We start from the raw sequence: 26,537 nt of genomic DNA on the forward strand, positions 1-26,537 counted from the left end.
AAAATATTTGAATCAACAAAAGTTTGCATATGAGAAGAAAATGTTCCTCCACTAAATTTTGTTTACTGAAACTCAAGCAAATCTTACGTGACTAGTGCTGCAACAGTGATTTGGTAAGTTTCTTGTCAGACATTCAATTTGAGGAACAAGCCATGAAGCAGCTAGGTTAAGTAGTTGAGGTTGTTCTGACTTGTGATAACATAAAGATTACACAGAAATTCATATACAAAATCATTCTAATAGAAAACTTATCGTGCATCATTGTATATCTCAAATTTCAAAGCTCATTGCATATTTTATTTGCCATAATCAAAATACCCAGCTTATATTTCTAATTTGCAAGAAAAAGGGAGAAGTTTATACAAAGATATAGATTTGTACATGCGCCACATTTGTGCAGAACAAACAATGTTCCCATCAAGAAATCTTAAACAATTCTTCGATATATTATTGTCCTTGAAGCTGTTTACAAGAAAATAGAAAAAGCTGAGTGTTAAAAAACAGGTTTACATAAACATATTCAAACTGCAAGAAAGAACCAAAATGATAACTCGCAATATCTGAGTTGTTGATGAGAAGTCAATTAAAAAATTAGTTGCAGATTATACAGAGTCATTAATGTAATTTTTATCTTATTAAATCTAAAATGGTAGATTTTCTTATTGATAGTTTAGAACTTCAGATACTACATTGAGTCGAATTCGATATAAATATGCCTCAAGTGATGAAAGGAGCAATGCAACACCAGTGTTCCAGAAAGCATGGATAGTGATGGGAGCGAGAAGGTTGCGAGTTTGAGCATATGAAATCCCCATAAATGTCCCTATAAATATATCTCAAATATTTGTTATTTCTTCATGAAATTGGCAAATATCGGTACTTTCAAAACCAAATAAGTCGCAGTTTTCTTTTTCCACTACACTGTAAACTGGTAGAGTTTTTATTCAAATTTTAACTAGGTGCTTATAATTTAAGAGTTTGTGATGAGATCTCTATGTTGTACAAAAACTTTCAATCATGTTCCTATAATTCGAAGATTTTTAAACAATATGAAAACTTGATTACAAACTTTTAAATTGTAAGAACTTAATGAAAATTAAGTCGAACTTTAGGAACATTTGTTAGTTCTTGTTTGGCCTCTATTTAATTGATAAAAAAAATATTTTTTTCAATGAAAAAAGATCTTTTTTATTCTTCAGTGTGTTTGGCAAATTTCTATAATAGTAAAAGTAAAAGAAATAGAAAAATAAAAGAAAACATCTTTTTTGAGAAGTTACAATTTACATCTTTTTTTAAAAGATCTTTTTTTCCTTAAAAAAATATTTTTCACATAATAAATAAACAAAAAAGTATATTTATCTAATTTTACCCAAACATAATTGATACATAAAAAGATCTTTTTACATGAGATATCCAAACATAAAATCATTTTTACTTTTGTAAAAGATCTTTTAAAAAAGATCATTATAAAAGCTAAACCATCATCATCATCAATTTTGTTTTCTTAAGAAAAAATCCTTCAATGCCAATTCTAAAGATCATGTTATCACCCTACCTAAAACAAACAGTTTTGGAAAAGCTTCAGGAGTGAAATGGGCAAGAGTAAATACAGCAGCACTAATGATGATTGCTACCGGCGTCGGAACCCTACGGTAAGAGATTAAGCAACCAGCAATTATGAGGAAACTGTGCACGAATAACACAATAGTAGATAAAACATTCTAAAGAACCCAAGCAAGCAATTTGGACCAACTACATGTTTAATTGTTTAAATTTGACAAAGCATGAATTTACTATTTGATAGTTTTTTATATTGAACAGATTAGAGGAGATAAGTCCCGAAATTAAACTTTAAACTTAGGCTGCAAACAATGCCTTATTAGTTATACTACAAAAACCCCAAAATTGATTGATGAATAACTTGTAAATGCAATGAACCTGAAGTTTGAACTAAAAACAAACTCTAACCAATGTTGTAATAGTTTACACATAAAACTATCAGCTTATCGTTAAACTATGTCTACAATTGGAGATGCCAAATACAGGATATAAACGTGCCACGGATTTACTAAAGTTCAATTCTAAGTTTTTATCACACTATATTGCCATATTGGATACAATTTAATTTTTTGTTGGCTAGGACTGAAAGAGAACTATATAAAAAAACCCTTTAGAACTATCTAAGGAAACTCATAAAGTAGAAGCAGTAGTTAGTTTTTCAGCATACAGGTGAAATTATAAATGATCTTAAATGTTGGTTTAACGTACAACAAATGAATGAAACGTTTTCAAGGATATGAAATCATACTCCTATGAAAGAAAAACAAATAAGGATTTTCTTATTATAAGGTAAAACGAAATTTTTTCAGTTAATACTGAAAATGGCCCCTGAAATTTGACCTCCGACTCAATTTAGCCCTCTAATTTCTAGTTGACCAAAATTGTACCCTAAAACTTTAAGGCGTGACTCAAGTTGGCCCCTCCGTCCGTTTCTGTCACCGGAGAGATAACGTGGCACAATTAAACAACGTTGTTTTACTCCCCCCTCTTTGACGTTAGGATTTTTGCCAGTAAAGAAGTTCATAAAAACAGTCGCGTTGTAGATATAGTCTCTAAACCGACAAAAATTCCTTCGTACAAACGTTTTGGTTGTCACAAGTAACAAACCCTTTGAAATTGATAACCGAGTATTCAAACCTCGGGTCGTCTTCTCAAGGAATTGCAGGGAGGTGTTCTTATTATTGGTTATGAGTTTGTAAATTGGGGTTTTTGGATCAAGGTAAAAAGTTAGAAAAGAAATGGCAGAGGGAATAAAATAATAACAATAAACATAAACTCTTGGCAAGGTATTAGAAATTGGAAGTCCAGACCAAGTTATCCTTATCAATGATAATGAAAGTTGAATCTCAATTCCACTTAGTCAACCTTTACTAAGGTAAAGGTAAGTCAAGGGACTAATTAGTTTGTTCTTTGAATCCTATTTATTTCCTAAGAAAAGGTTGGGATTATTGAAGCTCAGTTCAATTAGCAAAGATAACAGTTATCAATTATGCTGTTGAGTTAGATAACTTCTGAGTTACTGATTTCTTAACCAAAACCAAAAATGTAAAAAGCTAAAATATAAATCACAAATATCTGAAATACCTCAAATAAAATACATTCAAAGTAGTAAAATCTAATATGGAAAAGTTCATAAGCCAATTGGGAAAATAAAAATAAAGAACCTGGGATTGAGAGTTACTCCTAAAACTAGGAGAAGTCCTAAATCCTAAGAGAGAGAGGAGAGAACCTCTCTCAAAACTAATCTAAATCATGAGAAGTGAATTATGAGAGCCTCCTATGAATGGATGCAATCCCCCACTTTATAGCCTCTAATCTGTGTTTTCTGGGCTGCGAACTGGGTCGAAAACAGCCCGGAAATCGCTGGAGAAGAATTCAAACACGCTGATTTCTGTCACTGCGACGCGGCCGCATGGATCACGCGGTCACGTTGCCTAGCGTCAGGGGAACTATAACATATTATATATCAAATCGAAGCCCCGGACATTAGCTTTCTAACGCAACTAGAACCGCGTCGTTTGGACTTCTGTAGCTAAAGTTATAGCCGTTTGAGTGCAGAGAGGTCAGGCTGGACAGCTTAGCAATTTCTCCAACTTCTTGCATTCCTTCCACTTTTGCATGCTTTCTTCCCATCCTCCAAGCCATTCTTGCCTTATAATATCTGAAAACACTTAACACACATATCAAGGCATCTAATGGTAATAAGAGAGGATTAATAATAAGCAAATATAAGATCAAAGAAGCATGTTTTCAATCAAAACACATAATTAGGAAGGAAATATAAAACCATGCAAATAGTATGAATAAGTGGGTAAAGAGTTAATAAAAACCACTCAATTGAGTACAAGATTACACATAAAACTATCAGCTTATTGTTAAACTATGTCTACAATTGGAGATGCCAAATACAGGATATAAACGTGCCACGGATTTACTAAAGTTCAATTCTAAGGTTTTATCACACTATATTGCCATATTGGATACAATTTAATTTTTTGTTGGCTAGGACTGAAAGAGAACTATATAAAAAAACCCTTTAGAATTATCTAAGGAAACTCATGAAATAGAAGCAGTAATCAGTTTTTCAGCATACAGGTGAAATTATAAATGATCTTAAATGTTGGTTTAACGTACAACAAATGAATGAAACGTTTTCAAGGATATGAAATCATACTCCTATGAAAGAAAAACAAATAAGGATTTTCTTATTATAAGGTAAAACGAAATTTTTTGAGTTAATACTGAAAATGGCCCCTGAAATTTGACCTCCGACTCAATTTAGCCCTCTAATTTCTAGTTGACCAAAATTGTACCCTAAAACTTGAAGGCGTGACTCAAGTTGGCCCCTCCGTCCGTTTCTGTCATCGGAGAGATAACGTGGCACAATTAAACAACGTTGTTTTACTCCCCCCTCTTCTTCCTCCTCATCAATGTCTGAACCTCCTACCACCCCATTGCTACCACCGTCAATCATATCTTTCCAACCCCACCATCCTCACCACTACCACAACCCTCCTCCTGCTCCTCCTCACCTCTTCCTCATCCACCACTCTATCATCACCCCACCATCTCCTTCTCCATCTCCCTTTTCCTCCACCTCTTTAGCCAAAGAATACTGCAAAGGAAACTGGACCATCCAAGAAACCCTCATCCTCATCACAACCAAGCAACTTGACGACGAGTGAAGACTCAACCCGATCATCATCGTCATCATCATCGTCATCCTCACTTGCATGCTCCACCACCCCAACAAATAGAAACAGTGGTGAGTTAAGGTGGAATTGGGTTGAAAACTATTGCTAGAGCCATAGCTGCTTGAGGTCACAGAATCATGTTGTCCCATTTTTCATTGCATTGATTCTGTGAGAAGAAGGGAAGGATGGAAGATGGAAAGGGGGCATTTACTGATCAAATTAAGGAGAAGGAAAAAGGGGGGGAGAGGTGAGGAGCAGGGGGTGGTGGTGGTGGTGGTGAGGGTGGTGGGGTTGGGAAGGTATGATTGAGGGTGGGGGCAATAGGGTGGTGGGAGGTTCAGACATGGAGAAGGAGGAAGAAGAAGAAGAAGAAGGGGAGGAGTAAAACGATGTCGTTTAGGCAAAAGCAGAAAACAACATCATTTAATCGTGCCACGTCATCTTTTCGGTGACAGAAATGGACGGAGGGGCCAACTTGAGTCACGCCTTAAAGTTTCAAGTTACAATTTGGGTCAATTGGAAATTAAAGGGCTAAATTGAATTCAGGGTCAAACTTCAGGGGCCATTCTGAGTATTAACTCAAAATTTCTCCAATAATTTTGATATATAATGGGGAACCAAAGCACATGAACGAGGCGTAATACCACTTAGTCAAGGAAGCCATAATAAAGCCTCAAAATACAGTCTCCTCAAGAAGGGGAGCAAGAACACCTGTTGTTCCTACCACACAAGCAGTACTACAATGAAGACCACCATAATCAATTACTTAATCATGAAACTAGGAACTAGGATATAGAGCATACCATAAAACTTATAGACATCATAAAATTAAAGTCCAAACACCCATGTGGTCTATAAAAAAGCATGTCTATAAATGCATCACAAAATAACAAATGTATCTCAAAAAAGGAAATTTAAAAGAAAAAGTGTCTGTAGACAAGCTAACAAAATAAAAGTATTTTTTAAATGATTTTAGCTATAGTACTTAGTCTATGTACGTCTACCTATGTCATGCAGCCCATTCAATTTCTTCTCTTCATGTAACTAAACCACTTAAGGAGGGATTCTAACATTTTTTATGTGATATCTGATGTGTGGAAAACGATCCAACACAAAACTCACCGGCAAGTATACTGGGTCGCATCAAGTAGTAATTACTCACATGAGTGAGGTCGATCCCACAGGGATTGAAGGATTGAGCAATTTTAGTTAGATGGTTGATTTAGTTAAGCAAACAGTTGATGAGTTGAGTGAATTGTGATAAACAGAAGCTAAATTGCATGAAAATAGAATGGAGAGGGGAAATTGACAGAGGGGTAAAGTGCAAAAGATTAAATTGCATGAAACTTAAATTGCAAGAAAGTAAAAGAGCTGAATCTTAAAGAGAAAATAATGTAAATGACTGAAGCTTAGAGTGCAAGAAATGTAAATTGCTTGAATAGTAAAGGGATGTGGGAGCTGGGATTTAGAATTCAATAGGTAAATGTAAAATCCAATCAATCAGAGACAGAGGAGTTGAAATAAATTGCAAAAGATCTAAATAAAATAGCAAAATTGCTTGAAGAACAAAACAGAAAGTAAATTCAGCTCAATTGTAAAAGCTAGGAAAGAAATTCAAGATCTCAGGGGATCAATGAGACTAGAAAGTAGATCTAGATCTCAATTCCTTCCTTGATAAAACAGAAAACAAATTGCAGAAGAATTGTAAATGAAAGCAGTAAAGGAAACTCAGATTTAATCCTCAATTCTCTGAATTATGCAGAAGAAGAACAAAAATGGATTTCAGATCAAGATTTGAAACAGAATTCCTTCAATCTCAATCCAAAATTCCAAAATAGAAAGCAAGAAATGCAGAAGCAAGAACAAGGAGGAAGAGAACTCAGATCTCAATCCCAATTTCCCCAATTCAAAGCTAAAATGTAAAAGTGAGCTAAAAAATAAAACTAAAAATAAAAGAAGGTTCAAAAGTGAGAGTCCAAATTCCTCCACAAATCAAACTAACTCCTATTTATACACTTTCTAATTTTTTATCTTCAGACTTTGGAGTGGGTGATGAGCGGATAATTTATACGCTTTTTGACAATGTTTTTAGTATGTTTTTAGTAGGATCTAGTTACTTTTAGGGATGTTTTCATTAGTTTTTATGTTAAATTCACATTTTTGGACTTTACTATGAGTTTGTGTGTTTTTCTGTGATTTCAGGTATTTTCTGGCTGAAATTGAGGGACTTGAGCAGAAATCAGATTCAGAGGATGAAGAAGGACTGCTGATGCTGTTGGATTCTGACCTCCCTGCACTCAAAGAGGATTTTCTGGAGCTACAGAACTTGAAATGGCGCGCTTCCAATTGCGTTGGAAAGTAGACATCCAGGGCTTTCCAGAAATATATAATAGTCCATACTTTGGCCAAGAATAGACGACGTAAAATGGTATTCAACGCCAGATCTCTGCCCAAATCTGGCGTCCAGCGCCAGAAAAGGAGCCAACACCAGAGTTGAACGCCCAAACTGGCACAAAAGCTGGCGTTCAACTCCAAGAAGGATCTCTACACGTGCAACACTGAAGCTCAGCCCAAACACACACCAAGTGGGCCCAGGAAGTGGATTTATGCATCAATTACTTACTCATGTAAACCCTAGTAGCTAGTTTATTATAAATAGGACCTTTTACTATTGTATTAGGTATCTTTTGATCACCTTAGGATCTTAGGAACATCTGGGAACGCATAGTTCTTAGACCATGGGGGCTGGCCTCTCGGCCATGCCTGGACCTTTCACTTATGTATTTTCAACGGTAGAGTATCTACACTCCATAGATTAAGGTGTGGAGCTCTACTGTTCCTCAAAGATTAATGCAAAGTACTACTGTTTTTCATTCAATTCATCTTATTTCGCTTCTAAGATATCCATTCGCACCCAAGAACGTGATGAAGGTGATGATTATGTATGACGCTCATCATCCTTCTCCCTTATGAACGCGTGCCTGACAAACACTTCTGTTCTACATGAAATAAGCTAGAATGAATATCTCTTAGATCTCCTAACCGGAATCTTTGTGGCGTAAGCTAGAATGATGGCGGCATTCAAGAGAATCCGGAAGGTCTAAACCTTGTCTGTGGTATTCCGAGTAGGATTCAATGATTGAATGACTATGACGAGCTCCTAACTCGCGATTGCAGGGCGTTAGTGACAGACGCAAAAGGATAGTAAATCCTATTCCAGCATGATCGAGAACCGACAGATGAATAGCCATGCCGTGACAGGGTGCGTGAGCATATTATTCACTGAGAAGATAAGATGAAGCCATTGGCAAGGGTGATGCCTCCAGACGATTAGCCGTGCCGTGACAGGGCATTGGATTATTTTCCCGAGAGATGACCGAAAGTAGCCATTGACAGTGGTGATGTATCACATAAAGCCAGCCATGGAAAGGAGTAAGACTGATTGGATGAAGATAGCAGGAAAGCAAAGGTTCAGAGGAACGAAAAACATCTCCATTCGCTTATCTGAAATTCCTACCAATGAATTACATAAGTATCTCTATCCATATTTTATTATATAATATTCGAAAACACCATTATCACTTTATATCTGCCTGACTGAGATTTACAAGGTGACCATAGCTTGCTTCATACCAACAATCTTCATGGGATTCGACCCTTACTCACGTAAGGTATTACTTGGACGACCCAGTGCACTTGCTAGTTAGTTGTATCGAAGTTGTGAACCATGGTATTGGCACCATGTTCTTGGCGCCATTGCCAGGGAAAGAAAGAGCCATGAATTTTACATAATTAAAGTGTAATCACGATTACGCGTACCAAGTTGCTCACGTTGCCAGGGATTGTTCGAGCCTGGATATCACAATTTCGTGCACCAAGTTTTTGGCGCCGTTGCCGGGGATTGTTTGAGTTTGGACAACTGACGGTTCATCATGTTGCTCAGATTAGGTAATTTTCTTTTGTTTTGTTTTCAAAAATTTTTAAAAAATCTTTCAAAAATTTTTCTTTTGTTTTCGAAAAAAAAAAAAATAAAATAAAATAAAATAAAATAAAATAAAATAATGTTTTCAAAAATAAATTATTCTATGGCTTCAAGATTTTTAAGAATGAATTCTAGTGTTTCATGAAACATGTTGAATCCTATCTGGCTGTAAAGCCATACCCAAACTGCTTTGTGATTGGTATTCAACTAATCACTCCAGTCCATGTAATTATATGCTAAAGCTTGGCTGGCTATTAAGCTATGCCTGACCCTTTGATTGGAGCTTTAGAGCATAAGATTCCTGGAATTCATATTAAAAATTTTGGAATCCTTATTTTTCTTTTCCAAATAGTTTTTCGAAAAATATAAAAAAAAAATCCAAAAAAATTTTAGAAAATCATAAAAATCAAAAATATTTTTCTATTTCTTGTTTGAGTCATGTGTCATGTTATAAGTTTGGCGTCAGTTGCATATGCATCTTGCATTTTTTCGAAAATTCATGCATTCATAGTGTTCTTCATGATCTTCAAGTTGTTCTTGGTAAGTCTTCTTGTTTGATCTTGATGATTTTTTTTGTTTTGTGTTGTATGATGTTTTTCATATGCATTCTTGAATTCTTAGTGCCTAAGCATTAAAGAATTCTAAGTTTGGTGTCTTGCATGTTTTCTTTGCATTAAAAGTTTTTCAAAATTGTGTCTATGATGTTCATCTTGACATTCATAGCGTTCTTGGTGTTCATCTTGACATTCATAGCATTCTTGCATGCATCACATGTTTTGATCTAAAAATTTCATGCATTGCATCATTTTAGTGTTTTTCTCTCTCATCATAAAAATTTCAAAAATAAAAAAAAATATCTTTCCATTTTTCTCTCATCAAATTCAAAAATTTGAGTTGACTTTTTCAAAAATTTTTAAAATCAAGTTGTTTCTTATGAGTCAAATCAAATTTTCAATTTGAAAATCTTATCTTTTTTTTCAAAATCTTTTTCAAAAATCAAATCTTTTCCAAACTTCTTAGTTATTTTCGAAAATTCTAAAAATATTTTTCAAAAATCTTTTTCTTATTTCTATATCATATTTTTCAAAAATCTTTTTCTTATTTCTATATCATATGACTTTACTGCACCTACCTCCAATTTACATGGAAGAAGCATCTCCATTCCTGCCATTGGAGCAAACAACTTTGAGCTGAAACCTCAATTAGTTTCTCTGATGCAGCAGAACTACAAGTTTCATGGACTTCCATCTGAAGATCCTTTTCAGTTCTTAACTGAATTCTTGCAGATATGTGATACTGTTAAGACTAATGGAGTAGATCCTAAAGTCTACAGGCTCATGCTTTTCCCTTTTGCTGTAAGAGACAGAGCTAGAATATGGTTGGACTCTCAACCTAAATATAGCCTGAACTCTTGGGATAAGCTGGTCACGGCTTTCTTAGCCAAGTACTTTCCTCCTCAAAAGCTGAGCAAGCTTATAGCTGATGTTCAAACCTTCAGACAGAAAGAAGGTGAATCCCTCTGTGAAGCTTGGGAAAGATACAAACAGTTGACCAAAAAGTGTCCTTCTGACATGCTTTCGGAATGGACCATCCTGGATATATTCTATGATGGTTTATCCGAGCTATCAAAGATGTCACTGGACACTTCTGCAGGTGGATCCATTCACCTAAAGAAAACGCCTGCAGAAGCTCAAGAACTCATTGACATGGTTGCTAATAACCAGTTCATGTACACTTCTGAAAGGAATCCTGTGAGTAATGGGATGCCTATGAAGAAGGGAGTTCTTGAAGTTGATACTCTGAATGCCATATTGGTTCAGAATAAAATATTGACTCAGCAAGTCAATATGATCTCTCAGAGTCTGAATGGAATGCAAGCTGCATCCAACAGTACTCAAGAGGCTTCTTATGAAGAAGAAGCTTATGATCCTGAGAACCCTGCAATAGCAGAGATGAATTGCTTAGGTGAACCTTATGGAAACACCTATAACTCATCATGGAGAAATCATCCAAATTTCTCATGGAAGGATCAAAAGCCCCAACAAGGCTTTAACAATGGTGGAAGAAACAGGTTTAACAAAAATAAACCTTTCCCATCATCCACTCAGCAACAGACAGAGAACTCTGAACAAAATGCTGCTAATTTAGAAAATTTAGTCTCTGATCTATCTAAGGCCACTGTGAGTTTCATGAATGAAACAAGGTCTTCCATTAGAAATTTGGAAGCACAAGTGGGCCAGCTGAGTAAAAGGATCACTGAAATCCCTCCTAGTACTCTCCCAAGCAATACAGAAGAGAATCCAAAGGGAGAGTGCAAGGCCATTGACATAAGTATCATGGCCGAACCTATGAGGAGAGGAGAGGACGTGAATCCCAAGGAGGAAGACCTCCTGGGACGTCCAGTGATCAATAAGGAGCTTCCCTCTGAGGAACCAAAGGAATCTGAGGCTCATCTAGAGACCATAGAGATTCCATTGAACCTCCTTATGCCCTTCATGAGCTCTGATGAGTATTCCTCTTCTGAAGAGAATGAGGATGTTACTGAAGAGCAAACTGCCAAGTTTCTTGGTGCAATCATGAAGCTGAATGCCAAATTATTTGGCATTGATACTTGGGAAGTTGAACCTCCCTTGTTCATCAATGAACTAACTGATCTGGATCAACTGACATTGCCTCAGAAGAGACAGGATCCTGGAAAGTTCATAATACCCTGTACCATAGGCACCATGATCTTTAAGGCTCTATGTGACCTTGGTTCAGGAATAAACCTCATGCCCCTCTCTGTAATAGAGAAACTGGGAATCTATGGGGTGCAAGCTGCTAAAATCTCATTAGAGATGGCAGACAGTTCAAGAAAACAGGCTTATGGACAAGTAGACGACATTTTAGTAAAGGTTGAGGGCCTTTACATCCCTGCTGATTTCATAGTCTTGGATACTGGAAAGGAAGAGGATGAATCCATCATCTTAGGAAGACCTTTCCTGGCCACAGCAAGAGCTGTGATTGATGTTGACAGAGGTGAACTAGTCCTTCAATGGAATGAGGACTCCCTTGTGTTTAAAACTCAAGGATCTCCCTCTGCAACCATGGAGAGGAAGCATGAAAAGCTTCTCTCAAAGCAAAGTCAACCCAAGCCCCCACAGTCAAATTCTAAGTTTGGTGTTGGGAGGCCACAACCAAACTCTAAGTTTGGTGTTGAACTCCCATATCCAAACTCTAAGTTTGGTGTTGGAGAGTATCAACAAAGCTCTGCACATCTGTGAGGCTCCATGAGAGCCCACTGTCAAGCTATTGACATTAAAGAAGCGCTTGTTGGGAGGCAACCCAATTTTTATTTATCTAACTATATTTTCTTAGTTATATGTCTTTGTAGGTTCATGATCAAGTGGAGTCACAAAATAAATATAAAAATTGAAAACGGAATCAAAAACAGCAGAAGAAAAATCACACCCTGGAGGAGCATCTGCCTGGCGTTCAAACGCCAGAATAGAGCATGGTTCTGGCGCTGAACACCCAAAATGGGCAACATCCTGGCGCTGAACGCCCAGAACAAGCATGGTTCTGGCGTTCAACGCCAGAAATGGCAACAAATGGGCGTTGAACGCCCAAAATGGGCACCAACCTGGCGCTGAACGCCCAGAGTTGTGTGCAAGGGCATTTTGCATGCCTAAATTGGTGCAGGGATGTAAATGCCTTGACACCTCAAGATCTGTGGACCCCACAGGATCATCTCAGGATCTGTGGACCCACAGGATCATCTCAGGATCTGTGAATCTCACAGGATCCCCACCCACCTCACCCTCTATCTCTTCATTCATGACCATCCCTTCTGTTTTCCATCCACCACTCACATCCATACACACATCCCTCCATTTCCTCCATATCTTCTTCTTCTTCTATTCCTTCTTCTTTTGCTCGAGGGCGAGCAACATTCTAAGTTTGGTGTGGTAAAAAGCATAGCTTTTTTGTTTTTTCCATAACCATTGATGGCATCTAAGGCCAGAGAAGCCTCTAGAAAGAGGAAAGGGAAGACAAAAGCTTCCATCAAGGGTCTATAGCTTAGTGGTAGAACATTTGACTGCAAATCAAGAGATCCCTGAGATACCTCAGGGGATACATTTTCTTCCACACAATTATTGGAAGCAACTAAGGGTGGAACATCAAGAGCACTCCATCATCCTTCATGAAATTAGAGAAGATCTAAAAGCAATGAAGGAGGAGCAGCAAAGACAAGGAAGAGACATAGAAGAGCTCAAGGACATCACTAAGGTGGACTCATTCCTTGTTCTTACTTTCTCTGTTTTTTTCGTTTTATATGTTATGTGCTTATCCATGTTTGTGTCTTCATTACATGATCATTAGTAGTTAGTAACTTTGTCTTAAAGTTATAAATGTCCTATGAATCCATCACCTCTCTTAAATGAAAAATGTTTTAATTCAAAAGAACAAGAAGTACATGAGTTTCGAATTTATCCTTGAACTTAGCTTAATTATATTGATGTGGTGACAATGCTTCTTGTTTTCTGAATGTATGCTTGAACAGTGCATATGTCTTTTGAAGTTGTTGTTTAAGAATGTTAAATATGTTGGCTCTTGAAAGAATGATGACTAGGAGACATGTTATTTGATAATCTGAAAAATCATAAAAAATGATTCTTGAAGCAAGAAAAAGCAGCAAAGAACAAAGCTTGCAGAAAAAAAAAAGTAGGCGAAAAAAATTAGAACGAAAAAGAAAAAGCAAGCAGAAAAAGCCAAAAGCTCTTAAAACCAAGAGGCAAGAGCAAAAAGCCAATAACCCTTAAAACCAAAAGGCAAGGGCAAATAAAAAGGATCCCAAGGCTTTGAGCATCAGTGGATAGGAGGGCCTAAAGGAATAAAATCCTGGTCTAAGCGGCTAAACCAAGCTGTCCCTAACCATGTGCTTGTGGCGTGTAGGTGTCAAGTGAAAACTTGAGACTGAGCGGTTAAAGTCAAGGTCCAAAGCAAAAAAAAAAAAAAAGAGTGTGCTTAAGAACCCTAGACACCTCTAATTGGGGACTTTAGCAAAGCTGAGTCACAATCTGAAAAGGTTCACCCAATTATGTGTCTGTGGCATTTATGTATCCGGTGGTAATACTGGAAAACAAAGTGCTTAGGGCCACGGCCAAGACTCAGGAAAAAGCTGTGTTCAAGAATCATCATACTGAACTAGGAGAATCAATAACACTATTCGAAATCTGAAGTTCCTATAGATGCCAATCATTCTGAACCTCAATGGATAAAGTGAGATGCCAAAACTATTCAAGAGGCAAAAAGCTATAAGTCCCGCTCATATGATTGAAGCTCTGTTTCATTGATAGTTTGGAATTTATAGTATATTCTCTTCTTTTTATCCTATTTGATTTTCAGTTGCTTGGGGACAAGCAACAATTTAAGTTTGGTGTTGTGATGAGCGGATAATTTATACGCTTTTTCACATTTCTGAACTTTACTATGAGTTTGTGTATTTTTCTGTAATTTCAGGTATTTTCTGGCTGAAATTGAGGGACTTGAGCAGAAATCAGATTCAGAGGTTGAAGAAGGACTGCTGATGCTGTTGGATTCTGACCTCCCTACACTCAAAGTGGATTTTCTGGAGCTACAGAACTCAAAATGGCGCGCTTCCAATTGCGTTGGAATGTAGACATCCAGGGCTTTCCAGAAATATATAATAGTCCATACTTTGGCCAAGAATAGACGACGTAAAATGGCGTTCAACACCAGCTCTCTGCCCAAATCTGGCGTCCAGCGCCAGAAAAGGAGCCAAAACCAGAGTTGAACGCCCAAACTGGCACAAAAGCTGGCGTTCAACTCCAAGAAGGATCTCTACACGTGCAACACTCAAGCTCAGCCCAAACACACACCAAGTGGGCCCAGGAAGTGGATTTATGCATCAATTACTTACTCATGTAAACCCTAGTAGCTAGTTTATTATAAATAGGACCTTTTACTATTGTATTAGGTATCTTTTGATCACCTTAGGATCTTAGGAACATCTGGGAACGCATAGTTCTTAGACCATGGGGGCTGGTCTCTCGGCCATGCCTGGACCTTTCACTTATGTATTTTCAACGGTAGAGTTTCTACACTCCATAGATTAAGGTGTGGAGCTCTACTGTTCCTCAAAGATTAATGCAAAGTACTACTGTTTTCTATTCAATTCATCTTATTTCGCTTCTAAGATATCCATTCACACCCAAGAACGTGATGAAGGTGATGATTATGTGTGACGCTCATCATCCTTCTCCCTTATGAACGCGTGCCTGACAAACACTTCTGTTCTACATGAAATAAGCTAGAATGAATATCTCTTAGATCTCCTAACCGGAATCTTCGTGGCGTAAGCTAGAATGATGGCGGCATTCAAGAGAATCCGGAAGGTCTAAACCTTGTCTGTGGTATTCCGAGTAGGATTCAATAATTGAATGACTGTGACGAGCTCCTAACTCGCGATTGCAGGGCGTTAGTGACAGACGCAAAAGGATAGTAAATCCTATTCCAACATGATCGAGAACCGACAGATGAATAGCCGTGCCGTGACAGGGTGCGTGAGCATATTATTCACTGAGAGGATAAGATGAAGCCATTGGCAAGGGTGATGCCTCCAGACGATTAGCCGTGCCGTGACAGGGCATTGGATCATTTTCCCGAGAGATGACCGAAAGTAGCCATTGACAGTGGTGATGTATCACATAAAGCCAGCCATGGAAAGGAGTAAGACTGATTGGATGAAGATAGCAGGAAAGCAGAGGTTCAGAGGAATGAAAAACATCTCCATTCGCTTATCTGAAATTCCTACCAATGAATTACATAAGTATCTCTATCCCTATTTTATTATATAATATTCGAAAACACCATTATCACTTTATATCTGCCTGACTGAGATTTACAAGGTGACCATAGCTTGCTTCATACCAACAATCTCCGTGGGATTCGACCCTTACTCACGTAAGGTATTACTTGGATGACCCAGTACACTTGCTGGTTAGTTGTATCGAAGTTGTGAACCATGGTATTGGCACCATGTTCTTGGCGCCATTGCCAGGGAAAGAAAGTGCCATGAATTTTACATAATTAAAGTGTAATCACGATTATGCGTACTGGTGCACGAAATTGTGATCTCCAGGCTCGAACAAATCCTGGTAATGGCTCCAAAGCTTGGTGCTCTGATCTTAATTCATAATTGTCACAACTTCGATACAACTAACCAGCAAGTGCACTGGGTCGTCCAAGTAATACCTTACGTGAGTAAGGGTCGAATCCCACGGTGATTGTTGGTATGAAGCAAGCTATGGTCACCTTGTAAATCTCAGTCAGGCGGATTTAAACATGATATTTTATTAGATTCAAATAAACAATAAAAGGGATAGAGATACTTATGTAGATTCATTGGCAGGAATTTCAGATAAGCGAATGGAGATGCTTTTCGTTCCTCTGAACCTCTGCTTTCCTGCTATCTTCATCCAATCTGCCTTACTCCTTTCCATGGCTGGCTTTATGTGATACATCGCCACTGTCAATGGCTACTTTCGGTCATCTCACGGGAAAATGATCCAATGCCCTGTCACGGCACAGCTAATCGTCTGGAGGCATCATCCTTGTCAATGGCTTCATCTTATCCTCTCAGTGAATAATATGCTCACGCACCCTGTCACGGCACGACTATTCATCTGTCGGTTCTCGATCATGCCGGAATAGGATTTACTATCCTTTTGCGTCTGTCACTAACGCCCTGCAATCGCGAGTTAGGAGCTCGTCACAGTCATCCAATCATTGAATCCTACTCGGAATACCACGGACAAGGTTTAGACTTTCCGGATTCTCTTGAATTCCGCCATCATTCTAGCTTACGCCACGAAGATTCTGGTTAGGAGATCTAAGAGATATTCATTCTAGCTTAATTCATGTAGAACAGAAGTGTTTGTCAGGCACGCGTTCATAGGGGAGAAGGATGATGAGCGTCACACATAATCATCACCTTCATCATGTTCTTGGGTGCGAATAGATATCTTAGAAGAGAAATAAGAAGAATTGAATAGAAAACAGTAGTACTTTGCATTAATCTTTGAGGAACAGCAGAGCTCCACACCTTAATCTATGGAGTGTAGAAACTCTACCGTATGAAAATACATAAGTGAAGGTCCAGGCATGGCCGTGTGGCCAGCCCCTATGGTCTAAGAACAATGCGGTCCAAGATCCAAATACAATAGTAAAAGGTCCTATTTATAATAAACTAGCTACTAGGGTTTACATGAGTAAGTAATTGATGCATAAATCCACTTCCGGGGCCCACTTGGTGTGTGCTTGGGCTTGGGCTTGAGTGTTACACGTGCAGAGGCCATTTGTGGAGTTGAACGCCAGTTTCTGTGCCAGTTTGGGCGTTCAACTCTGGTTTTGGATCCTTTTCTGGCGCTGGATGCCAGATTTGGGCAGAAGGCTGGCGTTGAACGCCAGTTTACGTCGTCAATTCGTGGCCAAAGTATGGACTATTAATATATTGCTGGAAAGCCCTGGATGTCTACTTTCCAACGCAATTGGAAGCGCACCATTTTGAGTTCTGTAGCTCCAGAAAATCCACTTTGAGTGCAGGGAGGTCAGAATCCAACAGCATCAGCAGTCCTTTTTCAACCTCTGAATCTGATTTCTGCTCAAGTCCCTCAATTTCAGCCAGAAAATACCTGAAATCACAGAAAAACACACAAACTCATAGTAAAGTCCAGAAATGTGAATTTAACACAAAATCTATTAAAAACATCCTTGAAAGTAACTAGATCCTACTAAAAACATACTAAAAACAATGTCAAAAAGCGTATAAATTATCCGCTCATCACAACACCAAACTTAAATTGTTGCTTGTCCCCAAGCAACTGAAAATCAAAATAGGATAAAAAGAATAGAATATACTATAAATTCCAAACTATCAATGAAACAGAGCTTCAATCATATGAGCGGGACTTATAGCTTTTTGCCTCTTGAATAGTTTTGGCATCTCACTTTATCCATTGAGGTTCAGAATGATTGGCATCTATAGGAACTCGGAGTTCAGATAGTGTTATTGATTCTCGTAGTTCAGTATGATGATTCTTGAACACAGCTATTTTATGAGTCTTGGCCGTGGCCCTAAGCACTTTGTTTTCCAGTATTACCACCGGATACATAAATGCCACAGACACATAATTGGGTGAACCTTTTCAGATTGTGACTCAGCTTTTGCTAAAGTCCCCAATTAGAGGTGTCCAGGGTTCTTAAGCACACTCTTTCTTTGCTTTGGACCTTGACTTTAACCGCTCAGTCTCAAGTTTTCACTTGACACCTACACGCCACAAGCACATGGTTAGGGACAACTTGGGTTAGCCGCTTAGACCAGGATTTTATTCCTTTAGGCCCTCCTATCCACTGATGCTCAAAGCCTTGGGATCCTTTTTATTTGCCCTTGCCTTTTAGTTTTAAGGGTTATTGGCTTTTTCTGCTTGCTTTTTCTTTTCTTTCTATTTTTTTTCTCGCCTATTTTTTTTTTCTATTTTTTTTTCTGCAAGCTTTGTTCTTTGCTGCTTTTTCTTACTTCAAGAATCATTTTTATGATTTTTCAGATTATCAAATAACATGTCTCCTAGTCATCATTCTTTCAAGAGCCAACATATTTAACATTCTTAAACAACAACTTCAAAAGACATATGCACTGTTCAAGCATACATTCAGAAAACAAGAAGCATTGTCACCACATCAATATAATTAAACTAAGTTCAAGGATAAATTCAAAACTCATGTACTTCTTGTTCTTTTGATTTAAAACATTTTTTTTAAGAGAGGTGATGGATTCATAGTACATTTATAACTTTAAGACATAGTTACTACTACTAATGATCATGTAATGAAGACACAAACATAGATAAGCACATAACATAGAAAATGAAAAACAGAGAAAGTAAGAACAAGGAATGAGTCCACCTTAGTGATGTCCTTGAGCTCTTCTATGTCTCTTCCTTGTCTTTGCTGCTCCTCCTTCATTGCTTTTAGATCTTCTCTGATTTCATGAAGGATGATGGAGTGCTCTTGATGTTCCACCCTTAGTTGCTTCCAATAATTGTGTGGAAGAAAATGTATCCCCTGAGGTATCTCAGGGATCTCTTGATTTGCAGTCAAATGTTCTACCACTGAGCTATAGACCCTTGATGGAAGCTTTTGTCTTCCCTTTCCTCTTTCTAGAGGTTTCTCTGGCCTTAGGTGCCATCAATGGTTATGGAAAAAACAAAAAAGCTATGCTTTTACCACACCAAACTTAGAATGTTGCTCGCCCTCGAGCAAAAGAAGAAAGAATAGAAGAATAAGAAGAAGATATGGAGGAGATGGAGGGAGATGTGTATTCGGCCATATGGGTGGGATTGGGTGGGAAAGAGATGGTGAATTTTGAAGGAAAGTGGGTGTTTGGATGTGAGTAGTAAAGGGTTAATTAGGGAAGAGTGTTTATTGGGAATAGAGGGTGATTGAGAAGAGAGAAGAGAGTGAGTGGAGGTAGGTGGGGATCTTGTGGGGTCCACAGATCCTGAGGTGATCCTGTGAGGTCCACAGATCTTGAGGTGTCAAGGCATTTACATCCCTACACCAATTTAGGCATGCAAAATGCCCTTGCACACAACTCTGGGCGTTCAGCGCCAGGTTGGTGCCCATTTTGGGCGTTCAACGCCCATTTGCTGCCATTTCTGGCGTTGAACGCCAGAACCATGCTTGTTCTGGGCGTTCAGCGCCAGGATGCTCCCATTCTGGGCGTTCAGCGCCAGAACTATGCTCTGTTCTAGCGTTTGAACGCCAGACAGATGCTCCTCCAGGGTGTGATTTTCCTTCTGCTGTTTTTTTATTCTGTTTTTGAATTTTTTTTGTTTATTTTGTGACTCCACATGATCATGAACCTAAGAAAACATGAAAAACAATAAAAATAAGAATTATATAAACATTGGGTTGCCTCCCAACAAGCGCTTCTTTAATGTCAATAGCTTGACAGTGGGCTCTCATGGAGCCTCACAGATCTGCAGAGCATTGTTGAAACTCTCCAACACCAAACTTAGAGTTTGGATATGGGAGTTCAATACCAAACTTAGAGTTTGGTTGTGGCCTCCCAACACCAAACTTAGAGTTTGACTGTGGGGTCTCTGGTTGACTCTGCTTTGAGAGAAGCTTTTCAAGCTTCCTCTCCATGGTTGCAGAGGGAGATCCTTGAGTTTTGAATACAAGGGAGTTCTCATTCCATTGAAGGACTATTTCACCTCTGTCAACATCAATCACAGCTCTTGCTGTGGCCAGGAAAGGTCTTCCTAGGATGATGGATTCATCCTCTTCCTTTCCAGTATCCAGGACTATGAAATCAGCAGGGATGTAAAGGCCCTCAACCTTTACTAACACGTCCTCTACTTGTCCATAAGCCTGTCTTCTTGAGCTGTCTGCCATCTCTAGTGAGATTTTAGCAGCTTGCACCCCATAGATTCCCAGTTTCTCTATTACAGAGAGGGGCATGAGGTTTATTCCTGAACCAAGGTCACACAGAGCCTTAAAGATCATGGTGCCTATGGTACAGGGTATTATGAACTTTCCAAGATCCTGTCTCTTCTGAGGCAATGTCAGTTGATCCAGATCACTTAGTTCATTGATGAACAAGGGAGGTTCAACTTCCCAAGCATCAATGCCAAATAATTTGGCATTCAGCTTCATGATTGCACCAAGAGACTTAGCAGTTTGCTCTTCAGTGACATCCTTATTCTCTTCAGAAGAGGAATACTCATCAGAGCTCATGAAGGGCATAAGGAGGTTCAATGGGATCTCTATAGTCTCTAGATGAGCCTCAGAGTCCTTTGATTCCCCAGAGGGAAGCTCCTTATTGATCACTGGACGTCCCAGGAGGTCTTCCTCCTTGGGATTCACGTCCTCTCCTCTCCTCATAGGTTCGGCCATGGCGCTTATGTCGATGGCCTTGCACTCTCCTTTTGGGTTCTCTTCTGTATTGCTTAGGAGAGTACTAGGAGGGATTTCAGTGATCCTTTTACTCAGCTGGCCCACTTGTGCTTCCAGATTTCTAATGGAAGACCTTGTTTCATTTATGAAACTTACAGTGGCCTTAGATAGATCAGAGACTAGATTTGCTAAATTAGAAGCATTTTTTTCAGAGTTCTCTGTCTGTTGCTGAGTTGATGATGGAAAGGGTTTGCTATTGCTAAACCTGTTTCTTCCACCATTATTAAAGCCTTGTTGGGGCTTTTGATCCTTCCATGAGAAATTTGGATGATTTCTCCATGTTGAGTTATAGGTGTTTCCATAAGGTTCACCTAAGTAATTTACCTCTGCTATTGCAGGGTTCTCAGGATCATAGGCTTCTTCTTCAGAAGATGCCTCTTGAGTACTATTGGATGCAGCTTGCATTCCATGCAGACTCTGAGAGATCATATTGACTTGCTGAGTCAATATTTTATTCTGAGCCAATATGGCATTCAGAGTATCAACCTCAAGAACTCCCTTCTTCATAGGCGTCCCATTACTCACAGGATTCCTTTCAGAAGTGTACATGAACTGGTTATTAGCAACCATGTCAATGAGTTCTTGAGCTTCTGCAGGCGTTTTCTTTAGGTGAATAGATCCACCTGCAGAAGTGTCCAGTGACATCTTTGATAGCTCAGATAAACCATCATAGAATATATCCAGGATGGTCCATTCTGAAAGCATGTCAGAAGGACACTTTTTGGTCAACTGTTTGTATCTTTCCCAAGCTTCATAGAGGGATTCACCTTCTTTCTGTCTGAAGGTTTGAACATCAGCTCTAAGCTTGCTCAGCTTTTGAGGAGGAAAGTACTTGGCTAAGAAAGCCGTGACCAGCTTATCCCAAGAGTTCAGGCTGTCTTTAGGTTGAGAATCCAACCATAATCTAGCTCTGTCTCTTACAGCAAAAGGGAAAAGCATGAGCCTGTAGACTTCAGGATCTATTCCATTAGTCTTAACAGTATCATATATCTGCAAGAATTCAGTTAAGAACTGAAAAGGATCTTCAGATGGAAGTCCATGAAACTTGCAGTTCTGCTGCATCAGAGAAACTAATTGAGGTTTCAGCTCAAAGTTGTTTGCTCCAATGGCAGGAATGGAGATGCTTCTTCCATGTAAATTGGAATTAGGTGCAGTGAAGTCACCAAGCATCTTCCTTATATTATTATTATTTTCGGCTGCCATCTCCTTTTCCTGTTTGAAAATTTCTGAAAGGTTTTCTCTGGATTGTTGTATTTTAGCTTCTCTTTAATTTTCTCTTCAGAGTCCTTTCAGGTTCTGGATCTGCTTCCACAAGAATATTCTTATCGCGCACCACGCGACCGCGTCGCCAGCGTCGCACAACCTATCCAGATTAGTGCCAATTTTCTTATCTTCTCTTTTCTAATCCTAATTTCTTCCTTCTCTCTCCTTTCTCACTTTCTTTTTTCTTCTTCTCATCCTTTTTCCCTCTCATTTTATTTTACTTCATTTATTTGCATATTTCATTCATTGCATTATTCTCATTGGTGTTGGAGTTTTATTTGGATAAGTGCCTTATTTTAATTGAGCACGTGGCTACTCGGAGAAGAGATTTGACAATTGACATTTACTTATGGCTCTCATATACATTTGGATTACATTATTTTCATCCCTATTTTAACTTGCACACCCAATGTATTTGGGATTATCATTCACAATTGTCATCATTATACATGCTCTTTAATTTGGCACATTTATTACTTGATACTTGAGCTATGCTTCTCATGCCTATTATTTGCATGTTTTTACCCTCTTGCATCTAATTATTTTGAATTGCCCTTTTTAATCTTTATTGTTGTCTTCCCTACATGTTGTAGCTACCATGTAGATGGACTATCATCTTTCCTTTGGCATTCCTTATCACTTGGAATTTCCTCCCTTCCGGTCTTAGTTTTCTATATTTCACACTCTTCCTTTTTCTTCTTCCTTAGGCATGGGTACCAAGAAAGGAAAAGAGAAGGCCACTGACAAGACACCAGCAAGGAAAGGAACCAAGAGATCTCCAATTAAGGCGCCTCCATTTACAAGCGTCAGTTGGAGCAACCCGTCCACCTGCACATCTCAGCATGCACCGAGGACGGTGCAATCTTTAAGTGTGGGGAGGTCGATACCGATCTCCATGGGTTAGTTATTTCCTGACTCAACACCAAAATTTTTATTTTATTTGTTTGTTCATTGTTGCATTTGCATGTTTGATTGCATATTTGTTTGAACTTTTTGCATATTTTACCACCTGGTTAAAGTAATATTTTCTTTTTCAAGAAACCTTTTAGAAAATTTCACTAATTTGAATAAAATTTAATGTTACACTTGTTTGAAGAGATATTATACTGGAACATGGTTAGAGCTCGAACACACAAAACCTGTGAGATTTTTGAGCCTATTTGAATTGGTTGCATTTTATCAACCAAAAATTTTGTTTTAGTGTGTATTTTCCTCTCTAAAATTGTGATCTTTGTCTTGCTTAATTCTATATTTCCATAATTTGATGTATACATGCACTTATATGATTGAGGCCTTTGTTTCACTAAGCTTACATACCCATATGGCCTTACCTTTCATTATCCTTTTCAAACCAATTTGAGCCTATTTTACCCTTTTTATTCTTTATTTTAGCTCATCATTAACTCTAAGCGAAAAACAATAATGTTCTTAATTTGAATCCTTGGTAAGCTTAGACTAGTGAGATGCTTATGAATTAAGTGTGAGGAAAAGTGAGTTTGGAAATATTTGGTTTAAGAATTGGGTGTTATATATCTTTATGAAAATGTGAAAGAAATGTTTAGGACATGTTCATGCATTCAATAGTTTAATCATATGCATTGAGAAAAATAAAATATATATATATATATATATATATATATATATATATATATATATATATATATATATATATATATATATATATATATATATATATATATATATATATATATATATATATAAGAAAAAGAGCAATTAAGCAAAAAGGGGACAAAATGCCCCAAAGTAAGTGAAAGCAATGCATATGTACGGTACTTAGAATAAGAATGCATGAATAATGTGGAAAAACATGGTTGATGGATAGTTAGAATTTGTATTGTGATTACATGGATTGTCTAAAGTTAGGTGGAAAGTTTAAGTTAATTAAGGATTCAGATTTTAGTCCACTTGGCCAAATGCAATCCTACCTTGACCCTAACCCCATTACAACCCTTAAAAGACCTCTTGATATGTGTATTTGTGCATTAAATTTTTGTTGATTGTTAGATGAAGAGCAAGCCTTAGAAAGCAAGGATAGTGGAGAATTGAGAGAATCTAACCTTAAACACTTGAGTGATTAGAGTGTATACACTACCAGTGAGGGTTCGATGCTCAATTCCTTGTTCCCTGCTTTCATGAGCTATTTTCTTCTACAAGTCTATTTGAACTTCATTTTCATGATTTGAATTAGTGAAATCCAGTTTATATTTCTTCTTGAAGGATTTGTTTACTTTTAAATAAGTAGGTAGAAACATTTTGCATGTAGTTGCATTCATAGGTTGCATTTCATACATTCTACCATTCCTCTTCATTTCTTTATAGTTTCTCTTGAGCTTAGCATGAGGACATGCTAGTGTTTAATTGTGGGGAGGTTGATAAACCACTATTTTATGGTTTATCTTGTACTCAATTGAGTGGATTTCATCAACTCTTTACCCACTTATTCATACTATTTGCATGGTTTTATATTTCCTTCCTAATTATGTGCTTTGATTGAAAATATGCTTCTTTGGACTTATAATTACTAATATTAATCCTCTCTTATCACCATTAGATGCCTTGATATGTGTGTTAAGTGTTTTCAGATATTATAAGGCAGGAATGGCTTGGAGGATAGAAAGGAAGCATGCAAAAGTGGAAGGAATACAAGAAGTTGAAGAAATTGCTAAGCTGTCCAGCCTGACCTCTTCGCACTCAAACGGCTATAACTTTAGCTACAGAGGTCAAAACGACGCGGTTCCAGTTGCGTTGGAAAGCTAACGTCTGGAGCTTCAATTTGATATATAATATGCTATAGTTCCCCTGACGCTAAGCGATGCGATCGCGTGATCCATGTGGCCGCATCGCAGTGACGGAAATCCAGCGTGGCAAAATTCGAAACCAGCGAATTCTGGACTGTTTTTGACCCAGTTTGCGGCCCAGAAAACACAGATTAGAGGCTATAAAGTGGGGGAATACATCCATTCATAATTATGCTTCCATAATTTACTTTTCATATAGTTTTTAGAGGGAGAGGTTCTCTCCTCTCTCTCTCTTAGGATTAGGATTTAGGATTTCTCTTAGTTTTAGGAGTGACTCTCAATCCCAGGTTCTTTATTTTTATTTATTTTTTCAATTTAATTTATGAACTCTTCCATGTTACATTTGATGTCTTTATTAGAGTTAATTGAGGTATTTCACACTTATGATTGCTTTCTTTAATTTATTAAAATTCCCGATTTATCTAAATTATTTTCAATCAAGTAGAATTTCCCCCCTTTTGGCTTTGGTTAAATAATTGGTGACTCTTGAGTTATCAAACTCATTGTTGATTGAGAATTGGAATTATTCTAGAATTAATTCATCCACTTAACTTACCTTCATAGTTAGAGGTTAATAAAGTGGGAGAAAAATCCAATTCTCATTACAATTGATAAGGATAACTGGGATAGGACCTCCAGTCTTTATACCTTGCGAAGAGTTTATTTTATTATTACTATTTTATTTTATTCTTTTTATGCAACATACTGCTTCCTTACTTCCAAAACCCCCAATTTACAATCTTCATAACCAATAATAAGAACATACCTCCCTGCAATTCCTTGAGAAGACGACCCGAGGTTTGAATACTCGGTTATCAATTTCAAAGGGGTTTGTTACTTGTGACAACCAAAACATTTGTACAAAGGGATTTTTGTTGGTTTAGAGACTATATCTACAACGCGACTGTTTTTATGACATTCTTTACTAGCAAAAATCTCAACGTCAGCTTTCGATCTTCATCCAATTGGGTAGTTATCTTGGAAAAGAAGCTATTCATACTTGGATCTCTTCTGAACCTTGAAAGAGGAATGAAGAGATCATGCTAGAAATGCTTTCTCATGCTGGACCAAATTGGGTTTGGATGGATATGTGACTATAATCCTACCAACACTTGATTTGGGAAATGCATGTCGTATAATCAGTGACCATACTTCATCTCTTCTCATGAGCAATTGACCAAGGAATTGGCTATTGATCAAGATTTGAGAGATTGAATTACCAAGAAATTGGAATTCGATCACTTAAGATTGCCAAGGAGATCAATGAATGCATTGATTGAGGAAGAGATGAAAATGAACTTGATCCGGAGAATGCAACATCTCCTGAGCCCAATGAACTCCCCATTTCTGATCTTACCCATTCTCTTTAATTTCTACCATTTACTTTTATGAGCAATTACCCCATTCCCGTTTAAGATTCTGCAATTTACATTCCACCATTTACATTCAGCTCTTACTTCTAGCATTTACTGTTTCTGCTATTTACTTTCCCGCCATTTAATTTTCTGCAAATCTCAAATCAAATTCTGGTTCGCTCAACTAGAACATTCCTCTAATTAAAGTTGCTTGATCAATCAATCTCTGTGGGATTCGACCTCACTCTATTGTGAGTTTTTACTTGACGACAAATTCGGTACACTTGCCGAAGAAAATTTGTTGAGAGATAAGTTTTCCGTGCTATCAAAAATATACATTCAT

At 37.8% G+C, this 26,537-nt stretch overlaps 2 non-coding genes and 1 pseudogene across 2 annotated transcripts; 1 reads left to right on the forward strand and 2 right to left on the reverse strand.

Moving 5' to 3' along the window:
- Nucleotides 1-659: 659 nt before the first annotated feature.
- The window catches only part of LOC112747048 (uncharacterized), a 54,575-nt pseudogene continuing 28,697 nt past the window's right edge, over nt 660-26,537 (reverse strand).
- Nucleotides 10,206-10,313, reverse strand: LOC112753166 (small nucleolar RNA R71). Its single transcript, XR_003177562.1, has one exon. It is a non-coding gene; the product is annotated as a small nucleolar RNA R71 (small nucleolar RNA).
- Nucleotides 21,457-21,564, forward strand: LOC112752488 (small nucleolar RNA R71). Its single transcript, XR_003176923.1, has one exon. It is a non-coding gene; the product is annotated as a small nucleolar RNA R71 (small nucleolar RNA).

The sequence above is a fragment of the Arachis hypogaea genome, chromosome 15 (genome assembly GCF_003086295.3).
Source record: "Arachis hypogaea cultivar Tifrunner chromosome 15, arahy.Tifrunner.gnm2.J5K5, whole genome shotgun sequence".
In the NCBI taxonomy this organism is placed as follows: Eukaryota; Viridiplantae; Streptophyta; class Magnoliopsida; order Fabales; family Fabaceae; genus Arachis; species Arachis hypogaea.